At 36.6% G+C, this 15,782-nt stretch overlaps 1 long non-coding RNA gene across 4 annotated transcripts in view; it reads right to left on the bottom strand.

Moving 5' to 3' along the window:
* LOC144300836 (uncharacterized) overlaps window positions 1-15,782 on the bottom strand; it is a 176,375-nt gene that overhangs the window by 156,208 nt on the left and 4,385 nt on the right. The window contains exons 2-5 of one of the 4 annotated variants that reach the window (XR_013367605.1): window positions 3,367-3,481; window positions 2,599-2,725; window positions 1,993-2,057; window positions 1,118-1,380 (exon numbers count right to left, since the gene is read on the bottom strand). This is a non-coding gene — a long non-coding RNA (uncharacterized LOC144300836). The remainder of the gene's footprint in view (window positions 1-1,117; window positions 1,381-1,992; window positions 2,058-2,598; window positions 2,726-3,366; window positions 3,482-15,782) is intronic. The other 3 variants (XR_013367606.1, XR_013367608.1, XR_013367607.1) reach the window with 3 other exon arrangements.

Below are 15,782 nucleotides of genomic sequence, written 5' to 3'. Positions count from 1 at the left end.
AAAGTTCAGTTCATAGTTATGATACAAGTTATGAAGTAGCAGACCCAGAATTTGCATGTATGTATTTCTAACTCCCAGAAGCAAATGGTTAACCACAAAGTCTACTGAGAAAGCAGCATGCCAATACAACGTTCTGCACCAGATGGGGCTAAGACCCAGTCAACAAAAACTGAGGTAGAATTTGCTCCTATCCCTTACATGCTGGTTATTTCCTTTCAAATTTTCACCAGATTGATGTCACCAGTCAAGTTAAAAAAATAAAACAAAAAACAGCAAAGGTATGAAATAAAATACCTATTTTTGGGAAGAAAAACTGATGATTTTAAGAATATCCACAAAATAGTCACTTTTACTAAAAAATGCAGTTATATAAAGTTGTAGAATATGGGGAGTCCCAGTAGCTCAGCGGTTTAGCGCCGCCGTCAGCCCAGGGCATGATCCTGGAGACCCAGGATCGAGTCCCACCTCAGGCTCCCTCTGCCTGTGTCTCTGCCTCTCTCTCCTTCTGTGTCTCTCATGAATAAATAAATAAATAATCTTTTAAAAAATTGTAGAATAACTAGTAAAATATCTGTATTATAGCTTTCTTTCCTATAATTTTCTTGTTGCTACTAAGGAAAAAAAAATTACCACAAACTTAGCAAGTTAGAACAACATGAACTTGTGCTTTGACAGTTGTGGAGGTGAGAAGTCCAACATTAGTCTCACTGGCCAAAGTCAGGGTATTGGCAAGACCGGTTCCTTCCAGGAAGGATGGCACTTGGGAAGAATGTTTCTTTGACCTTCCAGCTTTAAAAGACACCCCGTTGCCTCGGTCCCATTGCTTCCTTACACCACGGCAATCAAGTCCTGCTTCCACTTGTATACCTACTTCCTACTGGCTTTGGGCCTCCCGCCCCACTCTTATAGGATCCTTGTGAGTGCATTGGGCCCACCTGGATAACACAAAATACTGTTCCCTTAACTTAATCACATTAATAAAGTCTATTTTTGCCAAAGAAGGTAACATATGCACCAGCTCTAGGTTGTTAGGTTGGGGGCCATTATTCTATTGCAATTACCAACATGTTTTTTAAATTATGACAAAATTTTAAAATTAACTAGAAAAGAAGGCAACCTTTTCATAAGCACCTGTGTCCAATTTCCAATTAATTTATGGGTTTGGAGGCTGACTTTCATGGCTAAGTAATGATGTTTTTTTTCTTTTGGCTGGAAACTTTCTGGAGCACGTGGGTGCAGTGACTGTGTACTGTCTGGGTTACTGAGCAGCTTGGATGAGCATCTGTGGAGGAATCACTGTGGTGGGTTATATTTAAAAACTGTTTCTTCCAAATGTTCAGAACAGAGCCAGGTCTGCACTAAGAAGCAGCCTTAAATCTGCTGCAGAAAAAAAAAAAGGTAGAGATTATAAAATGCAGAAGGCAGTTACCTTCAATTCGTTTAACATTAGCAGCTCACTAATAATGAGTGACAAAGCGAAGAGGATTAGAGAGGGGAAAACATGTCGCTTCTTGGCTGATCATTGAACCAGTTAATCCTATTCTGATTAGAAGTGAGTAGAGCAAGAAAACATGGGCACCAGCTTCCCCGGAGTTTTGTCTTCTAGCCATGGAAAAGAAGAACCAGAGTGCTCAGTGCCTTTTAAATGGGGCTGGATACCAAAACCAAAACCAAAACAAAACAAGAAACAAAGAAAGAAAAAAAAAACTCAGTAAAGTCTGAGTTAGGGTGAGCCCAAGCAGAAGGGTATTTGCTTTGTTTGGTTTCTTCCTTAAACTGGTAACCAGAGAAGATCTATTCTCTCAGTGCCCTGAGGAGAGATGTACAGTCTCCTGATCTCCAGGGTGATGAGGAAAGAGCTGTACACCTGTTGCTACACACAGCTCCAGGTTCTCAAGGTTCCAGCTGCAGCTTCTAAAAGAATCAAGTGAAATTGAAAGGACATTTGTAAAGATATGAACACAGCTCCAATATGAGGAAGTTCCTATTTACCTAAATGTGTCCCCTTTTTTCAGGCTCGCTTCTTCTCATAACATTTCAATGTGTATTTCCATCTTCTAGGAGGGCATTAATGGATACATATGTTACTTTCTTAAGAAACTATAATATAGCTTCTTTTTAAAAATAATCTAATGTGAACATATGTATAAGATACTCTACAACAAACTAGCCATAGCTGATAAAATATTCTTATTCCTCTAATTAGAATTCCCTTCCCATCAGTGAGGGGGAGGGAGGGAGAGAGAGAGAACTTTTTGGCTTATAGTTCATAAAACTTGCTGCAGTGCTTCTCAGACTTTAGTGTGCACACAAAACACCTAAGGATTTTGTTAAAATGTGAATTCTGACCCAGTGCGAGAAGAGGAGGGTCATAGATTCTCTATTTCTTACACATCCCTGAAGTGACATCATCATTGTTCTTCTTCCCCCTGTGAATGGTGATGTCATAGAGACATCTGTTTATAAAATAACAGATTTCCCAAGTGCCCCCCTGCCCCCGACCTCCCCACAGAGCTGTAGCTTTAACAAGGCCTTCCGATTATTTCTATACCACCAGTCTTATACCAATTCAACAAGCAGAATGGACACGACAGTTACAATTCAAATGCTTGCTAGGGGCGTGTGGTCACCGAAATGCTCAGGGTGGACTGACTTTATCATCAGTGATGAGCTGGCTGGTGTGGGACTGAGCTTCAGGCCTTCCTCACATGCCTTGTCACATGCTCTGCAACCATAACACAAGGACAAATAAACATTGCCAGTACACAGGCCACCAGTTTGTAACCTCTGAGCCTAGAGCTGGCAGTCTGAGCAGTTTGAAGGTCATGACCCCTGTGAGAATTTGATGTCTACCACCAGAAAAACCTACAAACACATGCACACAGTTCATAAACAGTTTCACGAAGTTGCCTATTTCCTAGTTCATCCATAGATTCCCTGAAGGGTTCATGACCTTGGGCTGAGGATCCCTGGGGCACCCTGCAAACACCATCTGTCTCAGCGATGGACAGCCTACTCGTTTCAAATCTCATCTTGCTGTCATTTGATTCCTCTGGATCAGCCCTAGAACCTTTCCCTGAAATGATCCACTGTGCCTGGCTAAGGGCTTCTACCCCCCAAGCCCCAGTGCTGTGTGAGCCTGGCCTCAGAACCTGAGTTTCACCCTATCTGCCTCAATTTCCCATCCTGTCCTGACTTGCTTCCTGATTGAGCCTCTAAAAGTCCCCCTCCAATTGTAATGATCTCTTTCTAGGCCAAGTGTCTGTATTTTAAGCCCTCTCTGTCAATCTCCCAGCTTTGAGATTGCTACCTTTAGTCAGAAGTTATTACTTAAAAGACATGTCATTTGATCACTTCGTATCTTACCTTCCTCCTCCAAGAATCCTCTTTACCATGCCAGGAAAGGTCTTATACTTCTTATCTTTGCAGTTTTAGCAATCTTAAAAGCCTCTGCTTAGAAGGACTTTCTTTTTCACTCTTTCTGGGGAAAAAAAAGTTTAAAATGCAAGTATATTTTGAACAGAACACAATTATACTTCAGAGGATGTGAAAAAAAATGTAAGAAAATTAGCATTAAAATAAAGAAATGAAGTCTTCCATTTGGATTTGGATTGCTTCTAATGTACTTGCATGCACACAAACACATCACAGAACTTTGGCATTGTCCGTTTATTCGGTTTCATTATTTTATCACCTATTCCTGTAAATTTTCTTAGGAATTTATGTTTCATAATATTTCTTACACTCCATTGTGTAACAGTAGAGGATCATAGAATAGAACATTACTACTGAGTTGTAATATATGACATTATACACTGAAATTTTTTGTTGTAACTTTTCTTCACTTAAAAAGAACACAAATAATTAATTGATTATAAAGGCAAGACTAAGAAGTATCAGCAAATATTAGTTTTTCCCTTATTGTGAAGTTTATAACATTGTAACTGTGAAAAATAAGAGGAGGGGATGATCTAAAGACTTAAACACTGCTACCTTATCTACATGATGATTGGGAAGCTGTTAGCTACTGAGTTTTCTGTTTTACATGATGAAGAAGAGATTTTACAGTTCAAGAAATAGTTTGTTTGAATATAAACCTCTTTCTTGATAAGAAGACTTAGTGTTTAGGGTCCAGAATGAGGCTCTCCATTGTCATTTGGTAATAATGGGAATCAGTTTGATCTAGGAGAGTGAAATTTTCAACCAACAGAGAATTGATCAAAGTGAAAATATGCGGAGATTGAGCCTACAAAATAGAGTTGGTCTCATAAAAACAGCATATCTGAGACCTGTATGAATATCATAAATACCCAAAGTAAGATTGTGACAATTATGAATGGATAGGTCAGTCAACCTAGCATTTAAAAGACTTTATAAAGTCAAATTATAGTACTGCCCACCCACCATTATGAAATTTTGTTCAAGAGACTATTTGTATTGTTATGCAGAGAAATCAAGCCATTGTAGGCTAATTCCATTAAATATTTGACTCCTCTGACCATTTTTTCTTGATCCCATGTGTATTGTTCTTCCATCATTGATGTAACAAATTTTCACAAACCAAGTAACTTAAAACAACACAAGTTTATTTTCTTATAGTTCTGGAGGTTGGAAATCTGAAATGAGGCTAAAATCAAAGTATCAGTTGGGCTAGTTTCTTCTGGAGACTCTAAGGGGGGAATCCCTTCTTTTCCTCAGCTAACTTCTGGTAGCTATTAGCATTCCTTGGCTTGTGGCTGCACCACTATGATCTTTGCTTCTATTGTCACAATGCTTCCTACTACCCTAATCTGTTTTCTACATTTTATAAGGACCCCTGGAATTACATCAGGACCACCTGGATACTTAGTGCAACACAAACCTCTCCATCTCAAGATCTTTAAATTAGCCACATCTGAAATATCCTTTGCCATATAAAGTAACAAAGATTCAGGAATTAGGATGCAGACACATTGAGGGTGTTATTCAGCCTAGCACATCGTGCTTATTGAGCAACCTTCCAATTATGACTTGGATTCCCCTATGTACTTTTCTATTAAGAAATAAAGAGCTATCCATGCAGACTTAAGTATTTTAGTACTTACATATCATAATTCTCAAAATAAATTAAAGAAATGATAGTCTGGTCTTATATATCAGGCTTAGAGTTTATATTCTGTCCTGATCTATTTTCAGTGTACCCTCATTGTCAGATTTTTGAAGTCTGTAAGGGTAAAATTCAGACCCTGCTAAGGAGAGTTCTCCAAATCTATAAACAGTATCTTTCCACAAGATGCCCTGCATTAATTAATAACCTCATAATCGCAGTGGCTTACTTGTAACAATTGACACTAGTCAAAATTGTGTAGGTCAACTAAGGCTTTGTTTCTCCTCTTCTCTTTCTCAGTACTGGATTAAGTAGAAGACTATACTTGAGACATGTGGTTCTTAGGGCAAAGAAAAAGAGTAGTGATGCAAACACACACACACACACACACACACACACAAACAACAAAAACTAAACTAAATTAAAATCACTTACCTAAGTAAACAAAAGCAGGTAAATTGTGGATAGAAGCCTAAACTGGAAGAAGAGACCTACACAAAGGTGAGTTTTCCTTTTTGCTCATGGCTCTGCACTCAAGACATACCCAAGTCACTGAACTCCTTTGCACATCAGTGGCATTGGTGGCAAAATCTCTGATAGAGATCCTCTTTTCTTATCAATGGAATCAGAAATAGGAATTTAGCAGGATGGAGGGAGTGGGAAAGTCCTGGAGAAGGAAGAGCTAAGAGGAGATTCCCTAACTCTGTATGAACCTACCCAAACCTTGAAATCATTCATAAATTATGCATTTGCAGGGCAGATCAAAGTAGCATAGCAAAGGCTTTGAGAACTGAACTGAAATTAGAAACACTTCTCACAAGAGGAAGCACAATTTCTGGTCTGAACCCAAACAGTTCCAAAATTACTGACTAACTCAAAGATAATACAAAATGTGACTAAGTCTCATTGGAGAAGATAATAAGTAAATGCCAACTACAAGATGACCCAGATGCTAGAATTGCCAAAGATTTATAACCAGCTATTATAACTAGCAGAAGTGTGTGGAAATGAGTGAAAAGATAACAGTTTTGAGCAGAGAAATAGAAACTATTAAAAAACACAGGAGAATTTTAGAAATGGAAACTATGTCTGAAACTAAAATTTCACTGGCTCATCCAACAACTGAATAGAGATGAAAGACAAAAAAAAGTCAGTAAGCTTGAATATAGAGAAATATAAAATATTGAATCTGAACAATAGACAAAAAAGATTTTAAAAAATTATCAGAACCTCAGAGTTCTATGGGACAATATCTAACACATATGTTGTTAGAATTCTAGAAAGAGGGGGGAAAAGATTCAGGTGGAAAAAATAATTTAATAATTTATGTCCCCAAACATGCCAAATGTGGTGAAAAAATTAAATTTACAGATTAAAAAAGTTCGGTGAACCCCATGTAGAACAAACTCACAGAAAATTACAACTGAACACGTCAAAATCAAACAGCAGAAAACCATGCACACAAAATCTTAAAATAGCTAGCAAAAAAAGCAATCATTGCAGATAGGAGAGCAATTTGAATGAGCACAGAATTCTTATCAGAAACCAGAAGACAGTAGAACTACACCTTTGAAGTGCTGAGAGAAAAACGCTCAGTCCAGAATTTTACATCTAGTGAAAATATCCTGGAGAAATGAAGGCAAAACTAAACATTACCAGATAAAAGAAAATATAAAAAATTCATCGCCAACAGACCTCCTCTAAAATAATTGCTAGAGGATGATCAAGTTGAAGGGAAATGATGCCAGAGGAAAAGTTAAACCTTTGGGAATGAAGAAAGAGCAAGAAAATGTGAATATCTATTCAAATGTGAAAACCTACTTTTTCTTCTAAGTTCTTTAAAATATGTATGACGAATAAAAGCAAAAATTATAACATTATCTCAAAGGAGTTGAATAATTGTAGATGAAATTCATATGTCACCTCTAACACAAAGGGTAATGAGAGGAAGTAAATTTACCTGTATGGTTCCAAGAATTCTACATTTTATAGGAAGTGGTACAGTGTTAAATCTAAACAGTGAGAAATTGCATAGGTATAGTGTAATATAGAAAGAATAATAAGAGATAGAGCCAAACAGCCAACAGGCAAATGAAAATGGAATGCGAAAAAAATATTCAGATAATCCAAAAAAGACAAGACAGAAAGGAGGAACACAAACCAAAGCTAAAGAGAAGATAAATTAAATGGTAGTCTTAAGTCTAACCATATCAACAATTATGTAAAATATTAGTGGTCTAAAGAAAACACTCCAATTACAAGACAGAAATTAATAAGCAAGACCTAACTATATACTGCCTCAAAGTGACAAATTTTACATATAAAGGCAAAGACAATGTGAAAGGAAATGGAAGGAAGAGGAGATGAAGATATACCATGAAAATGATAAGTATAAGAAAGCTGGAATGACTACTTTTATATTAGAAGAAAAGGATTTGAATATAAAAATTAAGGAACTTTAAGATAAAAAAGGACATTTCATGATGATAAAAGACATAATCATTCAAGAAGACATAATAAATTAAAATGTGTATTCACTTAATGATGGAAATTCAAATTATATGAATAAAAAATCGAAGAATTAAGGGAAGAGAGAGACCACTGTACGATTAAAGTAGAAGATTTTAACATCAATTTTTCAATAATTTATAGGCTCACTAACCATTTAAATATTAGGAAGGACATAGAGATCTGAATACCTTTAAACACTCCAACTCAGTTGACATTCATAGAACACTGCATTCAACAAGTGTGGAATATACATTTTTCAAGCTCACATGGAACATTCACCAAAGGAGACCATACACTGAGTCATAAAGCAAGTCACAATATTTTTATGGGACTGAAATCATACAAAGGTTATCCTCTGAGCACAATAGAATTTGATTTAAAAATTAATAAATTAATATATTTAGGAAAACTCTATATAGAGTTTGAAAAACATACTTCTAAATAATTGACAGGTGAAAGACAAAGGCACAGGGAAATTTTAAAATATTTTGTAGGGCAGGCCAGCAGGCTGGAAATTGAAGGTAAGAGTTGATGTAGCAGTCTTGAGTCTCAAGTCTGCAATTCAGTCACGATGCTCTGCTGTAGTCTTCAGGCTGAATTCCTTCTTTGAGAAACCTCAGTTTTTTGTTCTTAAGACTCTCAACTAACTGGGGGAAGCCCACTCATATTTTAAAGGGTGATCTGTTTTATTTGAAGGCTAGTGATGGCAAATGTTAACTATATCCACCTACAAATACCTTCACAGTAACAATTATTCTAGTGTTCTACCAAACAACCATACACCTAGGTCAAGTTGACACACAAAAAATTAACTATCACATATATTACATCAAAATGTGAAAGATGTGGGGAGGGAAACAGTCATTCAGATCCAGGAGATAGAGAAGTCCCCCCCTAAAATCAATAAAAAACATTCAACACCTCAACATTTAATAGCAAAACTTGCAAATTCCAAAGACAAAGAGAAAATCCTTAAAGCAGCAAGAGACAAGAGATCCCTAACTTATATGGGGAGAAATATTAGATTAACAGCAGACCTCTCCACAGACATCTAGCATGCCAGAAAGGGCTGGCAGGATATATTCCGGGTCCTGAATGAGAAGAACATGGAGCCAAGAATACTCTATCCAGCACGCTGTCACTCAGAATAGAAGGAGAGATAAAGAGCTTCCAAGATAGGCAGAAACTGAAAGAATATGTGACCACCAAACCAACTCTGCAAGAAATATTAAGGGGCACTCTATAAAAGAAAGAGGACACTCAAAGAAATACTCTGCAAAACAGGGACTGAATAGGTATTACGATGACACATTTATTGCGTCGTCATAATAGATATGAATTTATCATATCTTTCAATAGTAACTCTGAACGGGAATGGGTTTAATGATCCCATCAAAAGACGCAGGGTTTCAGACTGGATAAAAAGCAAAACCCATCTATTTTCTGTCTATAAGAGAGTCATTTTAGACCTAAGGACACCTACAGTCTGAAAATGAAAGGTTGGAGGACAATTTAACATTCAAATGGTCCTCAAAAGAAAGCAGGAGTAACAATCTTCATATCAGATAAATTAACATTTATCCCAAAGACTGCAGTAAGAGATGAAGAGGGACACTATATCATACTTAAAGGATCTATCCAACAAGAGGACCTAAAAATCATGAATATTTATGCTCTTGTGGGAGCTGCCAAGTATATCAATCAATTAATAACCAAAGTAAAGACGTATTTAGATAATAATACACGAATACTGGGAGATTTCAACATAGCGCTTTTGCAAATGACAGATCTTATAAGCAGAACATCAACAAAGAAACAAGAGCTTTAAATGATACACTGGACCAGATGGATTTCACAGATATATACAGAACTTTGCATCCAAATGCAACTGAATACACATTCTTCTTAAGTGCACATGGAACTTTCTCCAGAATAGACCACATACAGGGTCACAAATCAGGTCTTAACTGATACCCTATGTATTTTCAGACCATAATGTTTGAAACTTGAACTCAATCACAAGAAAAAATTTGGAAGAAACTCAAACACGTGGAGGTTAAACAGCATCCTGCTATCCTGCTGAAAGATGAAAGGGTCAACCAGGAAAATAGAGAAGAATTAAAAAGATTCATGGAAAGTAATGAGAATGAAGATACAACCATTTAAATCTTTGGGATACAGCAAAAAAGCAGTTCTAAGAGGGAAATATATCACAATACAAGCTTCCCTCAAAAAACTGAAAAAAACTCAAATACCTTAAACCAAAGGGACTGGAAAAAGAACAGCAACTAAAACCTACAACAAGCAGAACAACAAAGTTGATAAAGATTCCAGCAGAACTCAATGAAATAGAGACCAAAAGAACGATAGAACAGATCAACAAAACCAGGAGTTGGTTCTTTGAAAGAATTAATAAGAAAGATAAACCATTAGCCAGCCTTATTAAAAAAAAAAAAAAGACTCAAATTAATAAAATCATGAATGAAAAAGGAGAGGTCACAACCAATACGAAGGAAATACAAACGATTTTAAAAACATATTATGAGCAGCTATACGCCAATAAATTAGGCAATCTAGAAGAAATGGACACATTTCTGGAAAACCACAAACTACCAAAACTGGAACGGGAAGAAATAGAAAACCTGAACTGGCCAATAACTAGGGAGAAAATTGAGCAGTCATCCAAAACCTCCCACGACACAAAAGTCCAGGGCCAGATGGCTTCCCAGGGGAATTCTATCAAATGTTTAAAGAAGAAACAGTACCTATTCTACTAAAGCTGTTCTGAAAGATAGAAAGGGATGGAATACTTCCAAACTCGTTTTATGAGGCCAGCATCACCTTAATTCCAAAACCAGACTAAGACCTCACCAAAAGGAGAATTATAGACCAATATCCCTGATGAACACAGAAGCAAAAACTCTCAGCAAGATACTAGCCAATAGGATCCAACAGTACATTAAAAAGATTATTCACTATGACCAAGTGGGATTTCCTCCCGGGATGCAAGGCTGGTTCAACACTCATAAAACAATCAATGTGATAGATCATTTTAACAAGAGAAAAAACAAGAACCACGTGATCCTCTCATTAGATGCAGAGAAAGCATTTGACAAAATACAGCATCCATTCCTGATCAAAACTATTCAGAGTGTAGGGATAGAGGGAACACTCCTCAACATCTTAAAAGCCATCTACAAAAAGCCCACAGCAAATACCATTCTCAATGGGGAAACACTGGGAGCCTTTCCCCTAAGATCAGGAACAAGACAGGGATGTCCACTCTCACCACTGCTATTCAACATAGTACTAGAAGTCCTAGCCTCAGCAGTCAGACAACAAAAAGAAATAAAAGGCATTCAAATTGGCAAAGAAGAAGTCAAACTCTCCCTCTTTGCAGATGCCATGACACTGTACATAGAAAACCCAAAAGACTCATGATTGCTAGAACTCATACAGCAATTTGGTAGTGTGGCAGGATACAAAATCAATGCCCAGAAATCAATGGCATTTCTATACACTAACAATGAGACTGAAGAAAGAGAAATTAAGGAGTCAATCCCATTTACAATTGCACCCAAAAGCATAAGATACTGAGGAATAAACCTAACCAAAGAGGTAAAGGATCTATACCCTAAAAACTGTAGAACACTTCTGAAAGAAATTGAGGAAGACACAAAGAGATGGAAAAATATTCCGTGCTCATGGATTGGCAGAATTAATATTGTGAAAATGTCAATGTTACCCAGGGCAATATACACGTTTAATGCAATCCCTATCAAAATACCATGGACTTTCTTCAGAGAGTTAGAACAGATTATTTTAAGATTTGTGTGGAAGCAGAAAAGACCCCAAATAGCCAGGGGAATTTTAAAAAAGAAAACCATATCTGGGGGCATCACAATGCCAGATTTTAGGTTGTACTACAAAGCTGTGGTCATCAAGACAGTGTGGTACTGGCACAAAAACAGACACATAGATCAATGGAACAGAATAGAGAACCCAGAAATGGGCCCTCAACTCTATGGTCAACTAATATTCGATAAAGGAGGAAAGACTATCCACTGGAAAAAGGTCAGTCTCTTCAATAAATGGTGCTGGGAAAATTGGACAGCCACGTGCAGAAGAATGTAACTAGGCCATTCTCTTACACCAGACACAAAGAAAAACTCAAAATGGGTGAAAGGTCTAAATGTGAGACAAGAATCCATCAAAATCCTAGAGGAGAACACAGGCAACACCCTTTTTGAACTCGGCCACAGTAACTTCTTGCAAGATACATCCACGAAGGCAAAAGAAACAAAAGCAAAAATGAACTATTGAGACTTAATCAAGGTAAAAGGCTGCTGCACAGCAAAAGAAACAGTCAACAAACGTAAAAGACAACCTACAGAATGGGAGAAGATATTTGCAAATGACCTATTATATAAAGGGCTCGTATCTAAGATCTATAAAGAACTTATTAAACTCAACAGCAAAGAAACAAACAATCCAGTCATGAAATGGGCAAAAGACATGAACAGAAATCTCACAGAGGAAGACACAGACATGGCCAATAGCACATGAGAAAATGCTCTGCCTCACTGGCCATCAGGGAAATACAAATCAAAACCACAATGAGATACCACCTCACACCAGTGAGAATGGGGAAAATGAAAATGAAAATAGGGAAACAACAAATGTTGGAGAGGATGTGGAGAAAGGGGTACCCTCTTGCACTGTTGGTGGGAATGTGAACTAGTACAGCCCCTCTGGAAAACTGTGTGGAGGTTTTCAAAGGAGTAAAAATAGACCTGCCCTACAACCCAGCAATTGCATTGCTTGGGGATTTACCCAAAAGATACAGATGCAGTGAAGAGCCAAGACACCTGCACCCCGATGTTTATAGCAACAATGTCCACAATAGCCAAACTGTGGAAGGAGCCTCGGTGTCCATCGAGAGGTGAATGGAAAAGAAGCTGTGGTCTATGGATACAATGGAATATTATTCAGCCGTTAGAAACAACAAATACCTTCCATTTGCTTCAACATGGATGGAACTTGAGGGTATTATGCTGAGTGAAGTAAGTCAATCAGAGAAGGATAAACATTATATGGTCTCATTCATTTGGGGAATATAAAAAATAGTGAAAGGGAATAATGGGGAAAGGAGAGAAAATGAGTGGGAATATCAGTGAGGGTGACAGAACATGAGAGACACCTAACTCTGGGAAAAGAACAAGGGGTAGTGTAAGGGGAGGTAGGTAGGGGGTTGGGGTGACTGGGAGATGGGCACTGAGGGGGGCACTTGATGGGATGAGTACTGGGTGTTATGCTATATGTTGGCAAATCAAACTCCAATAAATTTTTTTTAATTTTAAAAATAAAAATAATGTGGAAGATGAAGGTGAAGTGATGCTTAGGGGGTAATTTTTAGCTTTAAATACCTAAATTTGAAAAGAATAAAGATCTAAATACAATGACACATTGGTCTACCTTAAAAATAAGCCAGAAAAAGAGCAAAGTAATCCCGAAGTAAGTAGAGAAAGGAGACAATAAGTAGAATTTAACGAAATAAAAAGTGGACAGAAAACAGAGCATTTATAGGTCAAAAAATGCTTTTTTTGACAATATCAATAATATTGAGAAATCTCTAACTATATTGATGAAGGAATTAAAAATAACAGAAATCTCCCATGGTCGAAACCAAAAGGTTATTATCATTAACATATACAACTTTATTATAACAAATTGAACAACTTAGATGAAATGGACAACTGCCCAAATAGCAAAATTTACCCACATAGACACAAGTATGAACAGAAATAGGAATAATTGAAATAAGAATTTAATGTGATATCAAAACATCCCCCAAAGAAAACTCTAAGTCAAGAAGATCTTACATGGAGCCTGCTTCTCCCTTTGCCTGTGACTATGCCTCTCTCTGTATGTGTCTTTCATGAATAAATAAGTAAAATCTTAAAAAAAAAGATTTAAGTAGACACTTCACCAAAGAAGATATACAAACTGTCAATAAGCATATAAAAAATGCTCAACATCATTAGCCATCAGGAAAAGGCAATTTAAATAATAATGTAATATATACTCATGAGAATAGCTACAATTAGAATAATTGACCATACTATGTACTTGGCAAGGTTGTGGAACAATATGAATTGTCATACACTTCATCTGGGAATATAAAACAATACAATTAATTTGCAAAACTATTTTGTTTTTAAGATTATATATACACATATTATATATATGTATGCATATACACATATATACACATATTATATATGTGTATATATAATATATATATTGAATGTTATTATATATGTATATATATGTATATGTATGTGTATATATATACACATATATATAATAACATCCAACTATTACACTTCTAGGAATTAATTCAAGAAAAGCATATGTATATAAGTTTTTACATAGATCTGTACACAAAATGTTCATAGTAGCTTAATTATAATAGACAAAATCTGGAAACAACTCAAAAGTTCCCTGACAAATGAATGGGAAAACACATCATGAATGATTCATATACAATGGAATATCACTCAGCAATTAAAAGGGAAGAAGTAGTGATAGAGGCAACAATTTGGATGAATGTCAGAATCATTATTTTGAAGAAAAGAAATTGGGGGAAAAATCTGCATTATTCCATCTATTTAAAGCAGAAAAACTGACAAAACCAATTATGCTGTTAGAAAACAGTATTGTTACTTTTGAGGAGTGATAGTGTTTAGGAAGGGAATGGGAGAGGCTTCAGTAATCCTTATTATGTTTTTTAGTTCTTGATGTGGGTACTGATTATATAACTGTGTTCATGCAAAGAAAATTCATCAAACTTAATGATCTGTGCACATTTCTATATATATAAATTTCAAAATATAATCCAATATAAATTTCAAAATACAAAAACAAAAGAACATGACTACAGACTGCATTTTTTATTCCTTTGAGCAGTTAATAAAGCTATTTGTATTTGCATTTGCCCCAATGATTCCATCACATTGTGTCAGAGGTTCACAGTCTATTCTTACACTTGAAAGCTTGGTAGCTGTCTCATCGTCTTCATTGACTAATACCAGCACCTGTATTAGCCAACAATGGTAGCCACATGAACATTACAGACCTCTTGGCTGACATCTAATAAAAATAAGCCTCTATTCTGTTTAGAGAACATTTGCAGGACATTCTAAGTTTATTTATGCACACACACCACCACCACCACCACCACCACTACTACCACCTCTACCATTGCTAAGGAAAAGAACAAAAATTATAGCTATTGAAAGTAGTATTCTTTGCTATATGTTTGCCTAGTTCCCTTCTTCTGATGACCATAAGGAAGAATAATGATAATTCTGTCATTATTTTGGGCAATAATTGCTTTTTTGTACAATCCTAATTGGCTAATGCTTTTTCAAACTCAGGCCATGTGCAGATGGTCATGATTCTATGAATAAATAGGCGGACTTTTATACCAAATCTGAAACAAATATTTGCCTCTCCAGGTCAAGTACTGACGGAGTTATCTGTTAGAAACCTTGTCTTAACCCCAGGAAGTAAGCTCCAGGGGAAAATTAACTGAGGGAAAATGTGGTGACCTGGGAAAAACTTGAATTCTCCCCCAGGGAAGACAAAAGATTGTCCGCAGAACACATCAGAGCCCAATGACAGATACTAAGATATAAGAAGTTATGAAAATTTGATTTAAAAAATAGTCCCAATTATATTCCTAATTGTATCCATGCTTCTTGAAGATATAACTTTGCAGCCTATCCTATTAAAATGATGAGCCTCTTGGGGTACCTGGGTGGTGCAGTTGGTTGAATGGACTCTTGGTTTCAGCTCAAGTCATGATCTCAGGGCCATGATATCGAGCCCCTTGTCAGGCTCCACACTCATCATGGAGTCTGCTTGAGATTCTCTCTCCTTTTCCCTCTGCCCCTCCCACTCATGTTCCCTCCCTCTCTCAAATAAATAAATAAACCTTAAAAACAAAACAAAATAATGAGCCTCTTTGTTTACCCTCTTGAGTCTAGGCCAGTCTTGTGACTTGCTTGGGCTAATAAAATATGGACAAAGTGATTTACTAGTTCCGAACCTAAGTCTCAAGAGGTATGTGTGTTTCCCCTCTTTCCTGGAACCCTGCCACCACCAAACAAACCCTAGCTAG

This window comes from Canis aureus, chromosome 29, assembly GCF_053574225.1.
Source record: "Canis aureus isolate CA01 chromosome 29, VMU_Caureus_v.1.0, whole genome shotgun sequence".
Classification (NCBI taxonomy): domain Eukaryota; kingdom Metazoa; phylum Chordata; class Mammalia; order Carnivora; family Canidae; genus Canis; species Canis aureus.
The sequence above is the reverse complement of the archived record's forward strand: the minus strand, read 5'-3'. Positions and strand labels throughout refer to the sequence as shown.